The sequence below is a fragment of the Equus caballus genome, chromosome 4 (assembly GCF_041296265.1).
Source record: "Equus caballus isolate H_3958 breed thoroughbred chromosome 4, TB-T2T, whole genome shotgun sequence".
Taxonomy (NCBI): Eukaryota; Metazoa; Chordata; class Mammalia; order Perissodactyla; family Equidae; genus Equus; species Equus caballus.
In genome coordinates, this window is record NC_091687.1 from 102,034,341 (window position 1) to 102,051,730 (window position 17,390).

Here is a 17,390-nt window from a genome sequence, read left to right on the forward strand (position 1 = left end):
CATCCCCTCTCCTTATCTTGTAGATCAGTGGTAACAGATCTCAGAACGTATATGGGAGACATATTTCAAATGAGAGAGTCATAGTTGCATATATCAAAAGTGAAAACGTATCAGATCCTTTGTTACACAAAAAAGTGACGCATTTATCTTATTTTGTAGCGACAGAAGAAAAAAATACCAAATCATATCATCTCTGTACCTTTTCTAATACCTTTGTCAAGATATAAAAATATTTTAACACAATTTACTGAATTTCTAGCAAACAAATCTATTCTCTTAGTTAAACAATAACGATTAAATCTAAATGGTAATAGGAAGTTAACTTCAGCAATTGGGCCTTAATACAAAATAATTAGAAATTAAGAAATAATTACATATTTTTATTACCAAGTAAGGTAATAACTTCACGTATTATAATCTCATAACTTGACTATACTCTTTTTCAAACTGAGGACAAATAATCAGAAGCTAATTCTTCTTCCTATTTAGGGGGAAAAAAAAGCGTGGGGGAACTATTTGAAGACTGAGTAGAAAGAAGGGAGAGGAAGCAGGGATAGCGTCTCCAAAAGAGACGGAAAGAAGAGGAATCACTGGGTTCGGGTTAAAAGCAAGAAGCAACTACCCTAAAAGTCACACCGGGCCTTCTTTAGGCCAAGAGTTACAGCCATGTGGGACAAAGCACCATTAAAGAGCCAAGTACTTAAAGGTGGTGAATAAATGCCTCATTAACTACCACTTTTCTTAGTTTGTAAGTTATCTCAGTGCTTTCTTAGTCTGTAAATTACCTCAGTGCATTCTTAGAGATAAATTAATCTTAGTCTTTAAAGCATGATTTATCAAGTCTCGAAAAGGCTTACTTTTAAAAATAGTTTTTAATAGGCCAGTTGCTTTCGAGTTTAGTCAGATAAGGGACCAGCTATAAGAGACAAAGTTGAGAGACAGTCAAAGACCAGATTAAGCAGCCCAAGGTATAGAACAGAGTTTAAGTATAAAAGGAAGGCATTAAGGGTTTTAAGTTTGAGAGTGTTCCGTTTAATTTACCTATCAAAGATCGTTCTTCCTCTTATGTTGGGAAGAGGTTAGAGAGAGATGAGACTGGAAGTAATGAAGCTAGTTAGGAGGCTATTGCACTGTCCAGGGAAGATGCCGGCTTAGACCAGGTCTGTGGCATTTAGCAGGGAGAAATGGATGTACTTCAAGTTACATTCAGGAGGTGGAATTGACGGGATTGGCTGAGGGAGCGGATATGGAGGGTTGTGCAAAATGAACCAGAGATGACCCCCAGGTTCCTGTCTTGAGCAACTGACAAACACTGGGGCCATTTACAACTGTTTAGCATTCCCTATACTGTTTACTTGTTCCAATGGTTGGCCACAATCCATAAAATATTTCTTGCCATTCTTGCTCCTCTATCATCTTTCAAAATTTTCCTGTTCCATTTATATTATAATCATATGGGCCAACCTATGCTCTCCTTACAATGAGAGATGTGAAGTTTTGAATAGCTCTTCTCCCACTTTTCTCTACATTGCATTTACCTCAAGGTGTCTCTGCCTAGTAGAAATGTTTTATACTAATGGTATTTAAGAATTAAAAGGCATTATCAAAAGTTTAATAAAAATTTAAAACATGAAGTACACTTTGTAAGATAGATGCATTGTTAGTAAGTATTGTTCAGAGTAGTTTTATTGTTTGGGCTTGAGTTTGGGTTTCTTTGTTTGTTTTCATTAATCTCAAATCACAGGAAACATGAAACCAAACTGTTAGAAAGAACCAGAGGTAACTCTGGATGTGTAGGTTAACTTCTGGTGAAAAAGACCTGGTTTGAAAGCTCAGGAAGAACTGTGACGGCAAATACCAAAAGAGAAAACTAAAATAGGTCAGTTTTTTCCTGCTTATCTTTTTTAAAATTATAAGAATAAGACGTGTTATTTTCAGGAAATTTAAAAAATAATGGAGACTATAGAGATGGCAAATAAGCACATGAAAAGATGTTCACATCATTAGTTATTACAGAAACTCAAATTAAAACCACAGTAAGATATCCCTCCATACTTACAAAAACGGCTGAAATAAAATACTGTGATTTTATTTTACATCAAATGCTAGCAAGGAAGCAGAGAAATTGGACCATTTTCACTTTGCTAGTGGTGCTTTATTACAACATGATTAACCTCACAGCAACCTGAAAGGCTTGTATTTTATTTCCTGTTTTACGAACAAGGAAAAGAGCTCCAAGACACAAAGTGATTTGCCCCAAGTTACGCGACAGATTTTTCTGTCATCTTCAGAGTGAGAACTCAGACGTTGAAAATAAGAAGACTTTTCATTTATGTGTTAGTGGAGTTAGAATTAGAATTATTGTAACAGTGGAGCCAAAATTAGAACCTAGGTTCCCTTGATAATAAAGCTCATATTCTTTCTGTTATACCAGGAACCCTCCACTGTGCATTCCAGACAGCTCAGCAAAGCAAAGTGAAGCATAAATGATGAAACAATACAAGCTTACCGTGTAAGAACCTTAAACACCAACTTCACTGCTAACAATAATGCCCACGGTTGTTCCAATGCAATAAGATACATGGTAAGAGTCAGACAGGTTCACATCTACTGATCCAATAACCCATTCGCAGAGCTGGCTACTGTCCTACTAAAACCAAATGGAGAACAGGTTGAAGAAATCCTAAGAGATCTTTTAAATGTCAAGTCACTTTTACTGACTTTAGCATACTGGAGAAAATGCAGTTTGCCTTCTGTATCTATCAGGTTTCAGTCAGGAGACAGCATGCAGTAATCTGAACAGAAAAAGTAATCTGAACATGAGAAATTAACATGGATTGGACTAATGAGGTGGTTGAAGGTAGAGAAAACAGGAAGAGCAGATCTAGGAACCAGCCACTGCCCCTAAGACTGAGAACAGACAACACCGGCAAGAGTTCAAGGGCAAGACTAGCCAGAAATCCTCCCTCTGAAGTGCAGGGGACACCATTCACAGGGAGGTGCTGGCCTCGTAATTCACTAGGAAGCCTCCGGAAAGGTGCTGGAGGAAGCCAGTCAAGGGAGGTGTCCCACTTGGCAGTAATCTGCCAGGAAACCTCCTGAGGAGGGCGTCAGGGGACAGAGAAGGTGACAGGCACTGCCGACCACCAGGCACTGCAGAAAAAACCATGCATGCTGCAGGCAGCTGACATGACAAAGACAGTGGAATCAGGAAGAGAAACCCTTCGTCCAGTAATGTCCCTCCCATGCCCTCTGTGGACACAGCTTAACATCATACTCGTTACAAAGGAGAAATGCTCAAAAGGCCCAGCTCTTGTTATCTCAGAGCAGATAATGACAGATGGATTTGGAGCTGAGACAATAAATTGATAACTTCATTAAAAAAATATATTGTTCTTTCCCACTCAGACAGTGAACATTTATTTATCCAATTGGGCATTTCCCAACTGTTTCAATATCCTGAGAAGTCTAGAAGAGTCATTTCCTTCTTCCCCTCACATTCTACTGTGTCCCAGCCACCTTCAAGCCTGATGTGGTACCTTGCATGCACAAGCATTCCTTAAGCACTTGTTGAACTGAACTGAAATACCCCACAGCCCAAATGTCTTTGAAAGGCTCCGGCTATTCTAGACTTTTTAAAAATACTTTTGATCTTAACTCACAAGGGTGCAAAAGGTGCTATGGGATACTGAGTTTATTATGTATTTTCCCATAGAGATCTGGATTAAAATTCCAGCCTGAAATATAGAACAAAGTTATAAAATGCACTTTTGTACTTGTGTACATCAAAGGACACTTCTCCATCTATGCATCCTTTTTCAGCAAAGGAGTAAAATAAATCATATGAAGGGATAAATCAAAATATCCCTAGTATTTGTAATCCTAAATTTTTACTTTCAAAAAAATATAGTACAGACCTGAAGGAAATCCTCTGAATATATAAAATGCATCTTACAAATTGAGAAAAATTTTAAATACATTAAAGACTAAGATACCATCTCTATGACCACCACCTAAATTGCCAGTTGTTATCATTCAGTACTTTGCATCACAAAAAACTACAGAAACATATTCTCTAGATCCGTCCCTAATGACCCAACCTACTCTCCTGCACTTACCAGTGATATACACTCTTCTGGACGTAGGGTTTACCTTTACAGTTTGGCTTTTGTTTTTAATTATTTTATTGAGGTCATATTGGCTTAAACATTGCGTAAATTTCAGGTGTAATCACTATATTTCTGTTTCTGTATAGACTGCATTGTGTTTACCACCAACAGTCCAGTTTCTATCTGTCACCATACACATGTGCCCCTTTACGCCTTTTGCCCTCCCCGTCATCCCCTTCTCCTCTGGTAACCGCTAATTTTATACAGCATGCATTTGCATCAATGAGCAATATATAATATTGTGTGATATGTGTTATTTTCAATTTTTTAAAAATAGAGTTGTGAAACTTGATTTCATCACTCAACATTATGTTCTTGAGGGCTTTCCATTTGGAAATACAAATCTAGTGCATTACATTAATTTAATTACTCTACAGAGTTAATGAATGTTTCAAAAATATTTATCTGATCTCCTATTACTAGACGTTCAGGTGGTTTACATGTTTTACTATTTTCTAAAATGCTGAAATTATCATTTAGATGCCTCTTTGTTCACATACGAAACATTTTCTCAATGGTATATACCTAAATGGATAATCACTGAGTCAAAGAATATACACATTATTAATTTTACCACATAATATCAAATTGCTATCAACAATGACCGTATCAATTGACACAATTGATACAACTGTATCCATTTTATTTTTTTATTTTATTTTTTTAAAGATTTTATTTTTTTCCTTTTTCTCCCCAAAGCCCCCTGGTACATAGTTGTATATTCTTCGTTGTGGGTCCTTCTAGTTGTGGCATGTGGGACGCTGCCTCAGCGTGGCTTGATGAGCAGTGCCATGTCCGCACCCAGGATTCGAACCAACAAAACACTGGGCCGCCTGCAGCGGAGCGCGCGAACTTAACCACTCGGCCACGGGGCCAGCCCCCTGTATCCATTTTATTTTTTAAGCAGTAAACTGAAACACATACACTAGCCTCTATTTGTACTAAATAGGTGTGCACAGAACTTGATTACAAACTTGATTATGACTCCTCTGGTAGAAACAGATCTGTCTATCAGTAAAAGTCAAAGGTGCTGGTTGTCAATGCTCTGGATTTGGGGACATCACTTGGAAAGTAGACCCTGAGTGGAGACTGGCCACCCTCTTAATTTCCTCTCCTAGTTGTCCGCTGCAATAAATTCTCAGCAACGTCACCTCTTCAAAGCCTGCCACTGCCCTACCTTATGACTGGAATGCAGGATTCTTCCCACCTCAGGGTCCTCTTTTTAGTCAATGTGCATTACTTCTCTTGACAGGAGATACTGATATTATTAGCGATTGGCATCAATCTACAAAATAACTCTCCCAGTATGTTCCATTCAATTACTTATTCATTTATTTGTAGGCATATATTGAATGAGCACCAATGGTAACCAGAAACCGAGCAAACACCAGACATGGGTCCAACTCTCAAGGAAACCACAGTCTAGAACCATGCTTTACAGTCACATGCTGCATAAGGATGTTTCAGTCAAGGGCGGACCACACATACGAAAGTGGCCCCACAAGATTAGTAACATAAAGACTAGCTGTGTAGTAGGCTATAGCATTTAAGCTTCTGTAAGTGTACTCTATGATGTTCGCACAATGATGAAATCACCTAACAACACATTTCTCAGAACATATCCCCATTGTTAAGCAACACACAACTGTACAATATGGTAGACACTAGCCACTTGTGGTACTGAGCATCTGAAATGCAGCTAGTCTTAATCGAGATGTGCTAGAAGTATAAAATAAACACTAGATTTTGAAGACAGTACAAAAAGAATATAAAAACATAATTTAGAATTTTTATATTGGTTATATGTTGAAACAATATGCCAAATATATTGGGTTAAATAAGACAGTATTAAAAATCAATTTCTCCTATTTCTTTTTGCCTTTTTAACATTGCTACAAGAAGATTTAAGTTTATATTAACCAGCACTGGTCAAGAAGTATGAGAGACAAATATCATCAGTGAGATGATTCCTAAGGTGGATTAATGCAAAGCTCTACGGGAGCATGCAGAAAGGACAAAGCTAATGCAGCTTTGGGCACAAGAGAAAGCAAACCACAGGAACTGAGACCACAAATAATAAAAATAATAATGTTTTATTATTATTTAAAAAGGGGGCCTGCCCTGTGGCCCAGTGGTTAAGCTCATGCACGCTGCTTCAGCAGCCCTGGGTTTCGCTGGTTCAGATCCTGGGCCTGGACCTAGCACCTTCATCAAGCCATGCTGAGGCGGTGTCCCACACAGCACAACTTGAAGGACCTACAACTAGAATATACAACTATGTACTGAGGGGCTTTGGGGAGAGGAACAAAAAAAAGTTTGGCAACAGATGTTAACTCAGGTACCAATCTTTAAAAAAAGAAAAAAAGTATGAAGGGCCTGCCTGATGGTGTAGTGGGTAAGTGTGCACACTCTGCTTCAGCGACCCAGGGTTCACAGGTTTAGATCCCAGGCATGGACCCATAAACCAGTCATCAAGCCATGCTGTGGTGGCACCCCACATAAAATAGAGGAAGATTGGCACAGATGTTAGCTCAAGGACAATCTTCCTCAAGCAAAAAGAGGAGGATTGGCAATGGATATTAGCTCAGAGTCAATCTTCTTCACCAAAAAAAAAATGAATAAATAAAAAGTATGAGTTACCTAAGGGGGAAAAGAGGTAGGAAATGAAATCATTCTAGGCAGAAGCCCAGAGGCAAGAGAGTGCAAAACCTAGCGAGATTAGCCAAAACTAGGCTAGGTTAGTCACACCACCTCTGGTGACTCAGCAAGATCAGCCATTTTAATTTGAAATAGCAACAATAATCATCTTTTTGTATTATTTCTCCCCTAAAGAAAGTAACTTGAGACAACTAAAACAAAACATAGAACACACAGAAAGTAACTTTTAACCACTTATCTACCTCTTGGTAACTATTATCTACTTCTATACCATCAGAATCACCAAATCTAAGGCTAGGCAGCTGTGTAAACAACATCCATGATAAGAGAATGCAGTACCCAGAACAAACCCTGTATCGCCCATTGCCTATACGAACCTGTTACACCCCAAAGAAAGAAGCTGAAGAAGTAGTTTACAACCTTTGGGCTTTTGCACAAGTCTTGACTCAAATCTACATGAGAACAGTAGGATCTTCACATCACAGCAATTTTAAAAAATACATAATATTATAGCTAGCTTTTCTCCATCCTAGAGCTTATAACTGACTTTCTGTTTTATTTTTTGTTTAATTATGAAATGAAAGGGATGCAAAATTAGAATTCCGATCAACTCGCCTGGTGAACAATATAGTAAGTTACACATTTAAGAATGTCTTTTATTTATTCTAGTCCTATCTCACACACCAAGTATCACCGAAAAACACTTATTCATGAGTGAAAATAAAAACAAGAAAAAGGTCAATGGAAAAGTAAAAAGAGACAAAGAAAAATAGTGAGATTTGTTGTTAGATGATAGTTTTTAACAGGACTTAAAAAAATTAATTTTCAACAGCTGGGAATTAAATTTGGCTCACGTTAAAGAAATCTTGCCGCTGCTGTTTGCAAACATGATGAATGGAGAGCAGCTTGCAAGCATGACGGATAAAAATAAATATTTCATTATGCAAAATGTGCTTCATTGTTTTGTTAGTAAATTTGAAATAATTATAAGTACTGCATGGCAGAGTGTCCTGTTAGTTATTTTCACCGACTGTTAGGTAGTTGTTGTTTTTCTTTTTTTTTTTCCTTTTTTTTGGCTCCAGTATATTTGAAAATAACTTTTCACATTTGATGATAGAAACTAAAATAACTACCTCCTCCCTCACCAAAGTATAGAGCCATGAACTTTTTCCTACATCTTTGATCTTTGAAACATAAAAAGCAACACTACGCAGAATTCATAATAAAAGGAAACCAGTGCCTCTGGATGGGATGGCAGGCAAATGAAAGTTACTCATATTTTTTTTTACAGATGTATTCAAGCTTGTTTTAATAATTCATAAGCTATACAACCTCATAAATGCACAAAGAAGTACAATATAGCCCAGAGAAATGAACTGAGATGGAAATATTGATCCCTACAAGATTTTTAATAAACGGAATACCTTGGTGTGCCCTCAAAACAAACAATCCTCATAGTACAGTGATGCCCCACTTGTTCATAGTTAACCCATCCGGGAAACCAACCCACAGACAGTGAAATCCAGGCCTCAAGTAAAACAATTAACAATCAGAAGAAAAATCACCAAGCCATGAAATGAAGGAAGAGCCAAGAAGCCAAATCCTAAATATTACTCTGAAGAAGGCTTTTGTTAGCTGGAAGAAATTTACTGAAATATTTAAAGGAAAAACAAAAAGGTACATGACCTTGTTTTAACACAGTACAGTGGAGAAGTCTCTGTTCTTTCTCCACCCCAAAACAACAGTAGGATGAAAAAAAAAATGGAAATCCCATCTTGGATAAAAGTAGGCAAAACCTATCACCCAATCAGAATCTATGTAAAAGACCGACCCAAGGCAGTGGACTGAAGCAGGGTTACAGGAAGATGCTGAGAGGAGGTCTTGGCCAAGGTTCAGATACAAAGTCAACATAGGAAACACTCTGTTGCTGAGATAAGAAAGAAAAGGAAGAAAAGACGGAATTGTGAATAGCCGTCTGGCTGCCACTGCACAGGCAGCAGGGAGTAAAGGTTAAACACTCTCAAACATACACTCCTGGGTCCTAAAGTGCTTCACAGTGAATGAGAAGGAATGCGTGCCACCCCTGCTCTCCCAGCCCAACAGTACCCAGTTTCAAACCAGTGGTCCAGGGGGGAATTCTCAACTCAAAAATCAATCAAAAAGAAGTAGCACAGGATCTAGAATAGACCAAGAAGTTAAAGGAGAGAGAGGGAAGGAGGGAAAGAAAAGAGGAAGGGAAGAAGAAGGAGATAGGATCTAAACAGGAAAAATGGATGAGGAAAAGTCACCAAAAAAATGCTGCCACTAAGCGACCGGAAATCACGAGTAGAAACATCACTATGACTCAAAGAACTTAATGAGAAAGTAAAAACATTCAAAAAAGAGATACAAGAGCTCTTGAAACATATGGCAAAACCAACACAGAACAAGATGAATCAAGAGCCTGCAGATTCAGTGAAGAAATTAAATCTAAGCGAGAAGTTGTTTGAAGCAGGATGAGCATCACTGAAAATCCAGTAAGAGACATGTTAGATAAAATAGAGAAATGAGCAAAAAGAAATGGAAATTAGCAACAAATTAGAAAAGACTGAAAGAAAATAAAGAAAATCAGAAGTGGGAGACTTAAAAAAAATTTACATGTGTTTAATTACTTTCCCGTAAGAACACAGAACAAATTAAAGATGAATTTTTCAAATCAGAGGAAGACAAACCATGGACTGAGAGGGCACACACATGCCAGGAAAAACCAATACAGAATGATAACACTGAGACAAGTCTAATTCTGGACACGTTTCCCTTCTACATTTTTAATAAATTACCCACCTGTATGCTGTAAATAATATACCTAAAATAAAAAACTGAAAATGGGCAAAAGTGTACTTTGTAACTGAAAACACAAAGAGAGCAGGGGTCATGCATAAACAGTGGAAGAGTCTTTTTCTTTTGAGGAAGACTAGCCCCGAGCTAACTGCTGCCAATCCTCCTCTTTTTCATGAGGAAAACTGGCCCTGAGCTCACATCCGTGCCCATCTTCCTCTACTTTATACGTGGGACACCACCACAGCATGGCTTTTGCCAAGCGGTGCCATGTCTGCACCCGGGATCCCAACCAGTGAACCCCGGACTGCGAAGTGGAACGTGCGCAATTAACCGCTGTGCCACTGGGCCGGCCCCAGTGGAAGAGTCTTATTCCCCTCTCTCAATCCAAGAAGATAAAGGACATGGAAAACATAAATAGCTAGTAAGGTCCAATGAAGTGAAGTACACCAAACACTGTAATCTGAACACAGATCTTTTCCAGCGTCCCTCGCAAATTCATAAAAACTAACTATATATCTAGGCCACAAAGAAAATGGTATGAGAATTCCAAACAGTGAAAATAGGACAAATAACACTCTATGATGACAATGCAACAAAAATATAAATTGTAAAATAGAAAAAACGAAAAAACTAAGAGTTGCAAGGATTTTCAGTCCTTAAGCAGAAAGGGAGGGATGGGGAAGGGGTTTATAGTTAAATGAACTATTTGGAAAAGAAACTCTGTTAACCTAATCATGAACAAAAAAGGAATTATCTAAAAGATATGGAGTTGAAAAGCATAAAATAAATGAAATCCCTGAAGAAAAATATAACCTAACCATAGCACCTCAAATCCTGACCTGGGTCTAACAAGGACAGCCAAGAATATGCCAAGACAGTAAAATTTAAGGCTATTCTCCAAAGAAAATAAACATGTCTAGAGGGAATGAGGTCGGCAACAGAATTTACTGGTACCCCTGGGACTTAGGGGTCCCCCAAGCCTCCTACGCCACTCACCTTCACCTTTAAGTGAAGACTACCAGCCCAAAAATCTGACCACATACAAGTAGCTTGAAATCATCCTTCTGTTACTTAGTCTAAATATAAAAAGACAATCAAGGACTATCAGAATGTAGAAACCAGAAATATGAACAAATAGAAAAACTAAGGATCCACAAAAAACGTTAAGAATATAGACAAGAACTGGGAGGGTGGAGTGAGGAGGTGTGTGGGGAAACTCTAATATACTCATACAGATTTGGGGTAAAACTGCATTTATAAAACAAGAATAGGTTACTATGAAAATGAAAGAGGCAATGTCAAACAAATTTTCCTATGTTACTGGAAAACTTCATAAATAGAGGGGGAAAAAGGACCTCTACACCTCACAGCATACACCAAAATTAATTCAAGATGACCATACTATCATCATAGATGATTATTTATGATAGAGTGATCATAGATATAAATGTAAAAGCTCTATAAAACAACAAAGCTTCTAAAAGAAAACATGGAAGAAATTCTTTTCAACACTGGGGAAGATAAAGTTTGATGTCTTAGGATATAAACAACATTAAACATTTAAAATACCAATAAATTGAACATTTAAAAATTTGATAAACTGGATGTCATCAAAATTGGAATTCTTTAAAAAAACATTTATTCATCAAAAACAAGCATTAAGAAAACAGAAAGGTAGGGCACAGATTGGGAGACTATGTTTGCAATACATATATATATGTGACAAACGTCTTGTATCCTAAATATATAAACAATGCCTACAAATCAATAATAAAAAGACCACCAATGTAATAAAAATTAAGCAAAAAGATCTGAGCACTTTAGAAAAGAAGATATACAAATGACTAAATAAGCATATGAAAGATGTTCAACATCATTACCATTGGGAAACGCAAATTAAAACCACAATGGTGCTACTTCACACCCACCAGAACGTCTAAAATTAAGAAGACTAACACCAAATGTTGAGAGGGTAGAAGCAATTGAAACTCTCACATGTTGCTGGTAGAAATGTAAAATGGCTCAAGCACTTTGAAAAACCTATCGGCAGCTTCTTCTAATATTAACTACACAATTATCTATGGCATTTTACCGAAGATCAATGAAAAGATATGTCCACAAAAAGATTTGTACAAGAATATTTACAGAAGTTTTATTCATAAAGACAAAAACTGAAAACACCAAATACAACCCATCAACAGAAGAACAGATTAAAAATGTGATATGTTCATTTAACAGAATAGTATTCAGAAAAAAAGAAGGAAGAAACAGGGGAAGCGAGCAAGCAAACTACTGACACATGCAATAACATGGATGAATCTCAAAATCTCTTTATTAAGCAAAAGCATCCAGACACAAAAAGAGTACACTCTGTAGGACTCCATGTATGTGAGCTGAAGTTCAAGAAAAGCAAAACTAACCTAGGCTGATGGAACCAAAAGAATGGTCACCTATGGGTGGTGTGGGAACTGACTAGAAGTGGGTAGAGGAAACATTCTGTGGCGACGGAAATATCCAACATCTTGATTAGAGTGGTGGTTGATGAGTGTATAAACCTTATCAAAACTCATCAAATTGCACACTTACCATGTCAATTTGCTGTATAGAGATTTTCTCTCAATTTTTGATAAAAAATCATAAAGACCTACCAGGATTTCCAGGAGAGTAGTGTGGGTATTTTTAGTTCAGAAACTTCCGCAGGTGAGGATAACATCCATTTCTAGTCCCGAGCACTAAATTAGACCTACTACCACATTTAGCAGCTAAGGTTCAAGGTTCAAAAACTGACTTTGCTCTAGGGTAACATGGTTAAGACAGAGCAGAACACGTGTCATCTCCTGCCACATCCAGTGTGCTTTGTGCACCTATTTATTATATGGTCAACTAAAGTTACTAAGCTCAAATATATAATTTAGTTCAATTAGACCTAAGACATCATTAACAGAAGGAATACCATTGTTATATGTACCCCCAGGAATGGAAAAAACTACCAATTAAATCATGATACAATGCTTTATTTTCACTAAGAAGTAGTTATACTTATTTAAAAAGGTCTTTTTCAACTAGGTTTTAACACACATCAGTCATGTGCCTACGTTAAAAGTAAGGGTAAAACAAACTGGATGCAACCTTGCAAAAAAAACCCCAGGGGATTACAGCTATTTATTCTTCCAAGAATAAATATCTGCTTCACAAATATAGACAAAATTTCTACAATCCCTAAGTAACTATATTGTAGGCAAGTGCCTTCCAACTTCAGTCTTGGGAAGATCCTCATTTATTTAAGAGGGCTTGCATACACTTGTTCTGCAAGTATATATTTATTTAAAATATATAGTATTGGGGCCAGCCCAGTGGTGCAGCAGTTAGGTTTGCACATTCTGCTTTGGTGACCTGGGGTTTGCCAGTTCAGATCCCGGATACAGATCTATGCACTGCTTGTCAAGCCATGCTGTGGCAGGTGTCCCACATATAAAGTAGAGGAAAATGGGCACGGATATTAGCTCAGGGCCATTCTTCCTCAGCCAAAAAAAAAAAAAAAAAAAAAGGATTGGTGGCAGATGTTAGCTCAGAGCCAGTCTTCCTCAGCAAAAATAAGAAGGAGGATTGCCAGCAGATGTTAGCTCAGGGTTAATCTTCCTAAAAAAAAAAAAAATATATATATATATATATACACACACACACTATTGATGACTGAATAATTTCATCAATCAAACACATTTCCTGTGCTACTAAATGCATGATAATGTGTGAATAAAAAAATATTCCTTCATTACTAGTTCCATAATATTTTCCTCCATCTATTTTACAAAATAATGTCGGAATTCAGACTATTCAAAACCTATAAACATATTCTACCGCAGGTGAATGCAGAGCTCTACTGAGGTGAAGCAAATTTAATATCTGTCAGCACTCACAAACCTGCCAGAGTTAATATTTAGTAAGTCAACGGTCAGAGTGGTATTCAGCAAAAGCATGGTGAGAATCTTATGGGGGACAAGTTAAAATGCCGGCTCCCAGGCCTCCCCTGACTACGATGCATTGTTCTGAGGGAGAGCCTTGGAATCACAAGCCATGGGTGAATCTGACCATCAGACAAAGTAGCGGACACTGTACTAGAATATGTAATATCTCAGAATATTTAATTACAGAGAACATTTCACTAATCATGAAGATTGCAAAAAGGCCTTTCAAATTCACTACAAAATGAAATGCGGATTTTGTCCTTCATGTGGAATTATTATAAATCAAATGAGATCCACAGATATATATGTATATTCACATACATTTGTGATTCTGAAGAATTTAAGAAAGCTACCCAAAAAAAAGTTCAATTCCTGAAATGGGGAGAAAGAGAACTATTTTACACACTCGGTCAATAAACTTCTCGCAACTAAGATGCATCACTTTATAAACAATTCTGCTCTTCCCCTATTATAACTGCAAATTGTAAACTTACGATAAGAAAATTTTACTCTAATAATGAAAGCAAAATGTTTGCCTATTTAAGATCATATTTAAAATCTCTAAGTTCTTCTACTTATAGGTCTTAAAGTCTGGATTTGTCCAGTAGAACTCCACGCGATGATAGAATGTCTGATATCTGTGATGTCCAAAATGGTGCTCTCCACAGGTGGCCACTGAGCACTTGTGATGTGGCCAGTTGGACTAAGAAACTGGATTTCAAAATTTATTTAATTTTAATTAATTTAAATTTAAATAGCCACATGCAGCTAGTAGCTACCATATTAGAAACAAGACGGGTTCAAAGGACGAAGTGGTTATACATTTAAAGTTCACTTTCATTCAAATGAGATCTGAGTTGAGACCATTTTAAGACCCAATTGAGCTGTTTGATTGTAACAGCACATGACTAAATTACAAATGGGACAGCATGACCAGCAAGCAACGCAGAACAAACAAACAAAATCACCGCCACTACCAGCAATTTAAGATTTTTAATAATAGAGTCTTTTTTTAATTTCCAAGAGTTACTTCTGGTAATAACCTTTTAAAAATTTTTATTAGCTTTTTTCCCTCCTAATATTTTCCTCCCTTAAACAACAAGAGAAGTAGTAGTGTTTATCTAAAGCATTAGTGCCTTATGTCCCTAACAGCAAGGATGGCTATATTCTTTCCCCTTCAGGCTTCCGGGTTCTCTCTCCATCTTTTTCTTTTTAAATTTTCAGCTTATCTTTTCCTTTCCTTTTTCATAACCCAAGAAGTAGTCTCTCAGGCTTCCCCTCCCTATTCACAACTGCTCTTATCACTCACTGTACTCTTTTTCGCATTTCTTTCATATACTCACTTTACATTTGATTTTCTCTTACCTGGCTCTCTACAGCTACCCATACTTTTCATCTCCTCTCCTTCTCCTTCTTAGAAACGATGCATTTTCCTGTGGAAGAAATTCTAAAGCTTTTTCGCTCTCTTAATGAGGCTAGTAATTTAAAAAGTCTTTTTAAAGGGGTTTAATTAATCTTAGACCCCTCTCCTTTCTTCATCTTGAAAAAGGAGAATTGGATGTGGAGGTTGAGAAGGACCACGGACCAATCACAACAGTCCTAAGCACTGGCCCATTCTTCAGTAGAACAGGCATGATGATGATGACGACAAGAAGACGCTAACTCCTCTCCCTCTTGGTTCACCTTTATAAGAAGCTAAAGTCAACATGACTGGCACAATGATTAGAAGCAAATAAACAAGGAGAAGGGAAATAGTCCTCAAAAAAAGCAAAAAAGAATGAGCATTATAATAAAAAGTAGATGGTTAGTCTAAATAGTCCATATATACATCATATTCAAGAAGAGTTTTAACCAAGAGATAAATGTGAAGTATATACCATTTGTCTGATAGTGTTTTGAAAACTCTCTGTACCTAAGAAGGTTATCTGTTCAGTTTAGAAACACAAATCCATAAGAAAATTGGAATAATACAGAAATAGTGCAACTCCACGTCATAACATCAACTAGTCACACTCATGTAAATTCTGAAAAGGGAAAGATCAGTATAGGCCTAGAGTCATCAACAGGGGCTTGACAGAAGGAAAAGAAAATAAGCTGAACTTTGATGGAAAGGCAGACTACAGATCAAAGAAGAGAGAGGACATATTTATAAACCGAGTAAATAATGTACATCAAACCAGAAAGGTAAGAATGAGCACGGCCCAGCACATATGAAGGGTATTCAGGAGAGCAGCCTAAAAGGTTTATGATGGTAAATAAAAAAAGATGAGGTTATGACATGGTCAGCTTACAGAAGAAACTGAATACCAGAAAAAGGAATTTAAGTGGGATGACATAAACACTGTAGATACTGCAAAGGGATATGGTGAAAATTAGGAAGGGCAGTCCAAAAGATGAATCGCAAAGGAAAAGAAAATGTAATCAGAGAAAATAGCTTGAGACATGTAATAATCAGTGAAGTAACAGCAGTACTGGATATATAGAGTTAAAGGTGAATTAAAGGGACATTTAAAGAATGAAAAAAATCAATAGAGTTTGAAGACATATCAGAAGGGGGAGAAGGAAGAAAAGCAAGCATCAAAAATGATTCGATGTTTCTATCTAGGAAAGCAGAATGAAAGATTGGTGGCACGTTTGATCACAACATCTAAAACACATAAAAATTCCATCTGTTTTCACATCTTTCCTGGGCATCTGGCTTAATTCATGCATGCCAAATGAGGCCCTCCAGCATTTTTCAATAGAAGAAGCTTAAGTGTATTATATTAATATTAAGTACAACCACATAAAATAAATACTAGAAATAAATTTTTTAAATAATTTTCTTATCTATGGGTGAAAGTAACATGGTATCTGACATTTGCTTTACAATAATCCAGTGGGGAAGAGTATATATGAAGCAAAACTGGCCATGAGTTAGTAATTGTTGCAGATACATGATGTGTACATGGGGGCTCATTAAACCATTCTCTCCACTTAAGAACAAAAACCTCCTCACCACTTTCATCTGTTCACATGACTCTAATCATTCACTGAGAGTTCCTTTCTCAAGGAAATGCTCGTAAAATTTGACAATGTGATTTGTAAAGAATTTTGACTGAAAGGCAAGTCTAACACATTATAGCCATCACTAAACATAACTTCAAAAAATATAGAAAAACAAATCAAAAAGCCCTACTTCATCCTCCACGCCCCTTTCATACATTTTATGTTGTAGTCAAGAAGAATTAATACACAGAAAGTTATTTAAATGCTAAGCTTTTAAAAAATATCCAAAGATTAATATCAACAAGACATCAGAACAGTAAGCACTGATGTTACAGCCTGTCGATGAAAATAATCCATAACCAATCTATAAATGAAAATTTGGGTGAGTTTATTCTGAGCTGAAATCTGAGGACCACGGCCCAGGGCCTTTCTTCCCGAAGGAGGAAAGGGCACCAAAGAAGTGGGGTGCACAGAGTGGTTATATACCCCCATACAGGACATTTCACATATGATTGAAATGTCCCTTCCACAATAGTCACAAGATTGCCCTGTCGGCACAGCACTTGATGGACACAGCAGGTAGTGGGTCCGCTATCTTGGAGGGCATAGCAGGAGGCAAGCCTATTGTCTCGAGCTGGGTGGTCACAGGTGAGCACAGCAATCAGTTCCTAACCTAAGGAAAGATGCTTAATCCTTAAGGGAATGCCAATGTTGGGAGGGGGAGGGAAGCTGCACCTTTATCTCAAGGGCCTTTGTTCTTGCCATAGGGAATATCTAAAGCAGATATACA

The 17,390-nt window shown here is 37.2% G+C and overlaps 1 protein-coding gene across 4 annotated transcripts in view; it reads right to left on the bottom strand.

Moving 5' to 3' along the window:
- The window catches only part of TPK1 (thiamin pyrophosphokinase 1), a 325,030-nt gene that overhangs the window by 211,285 nt on the left and 96,355 nt on the right, over positions 1–17,390 (bottom strand). The gene's annotated exons all lie outside the window — the stretch shown is intronic.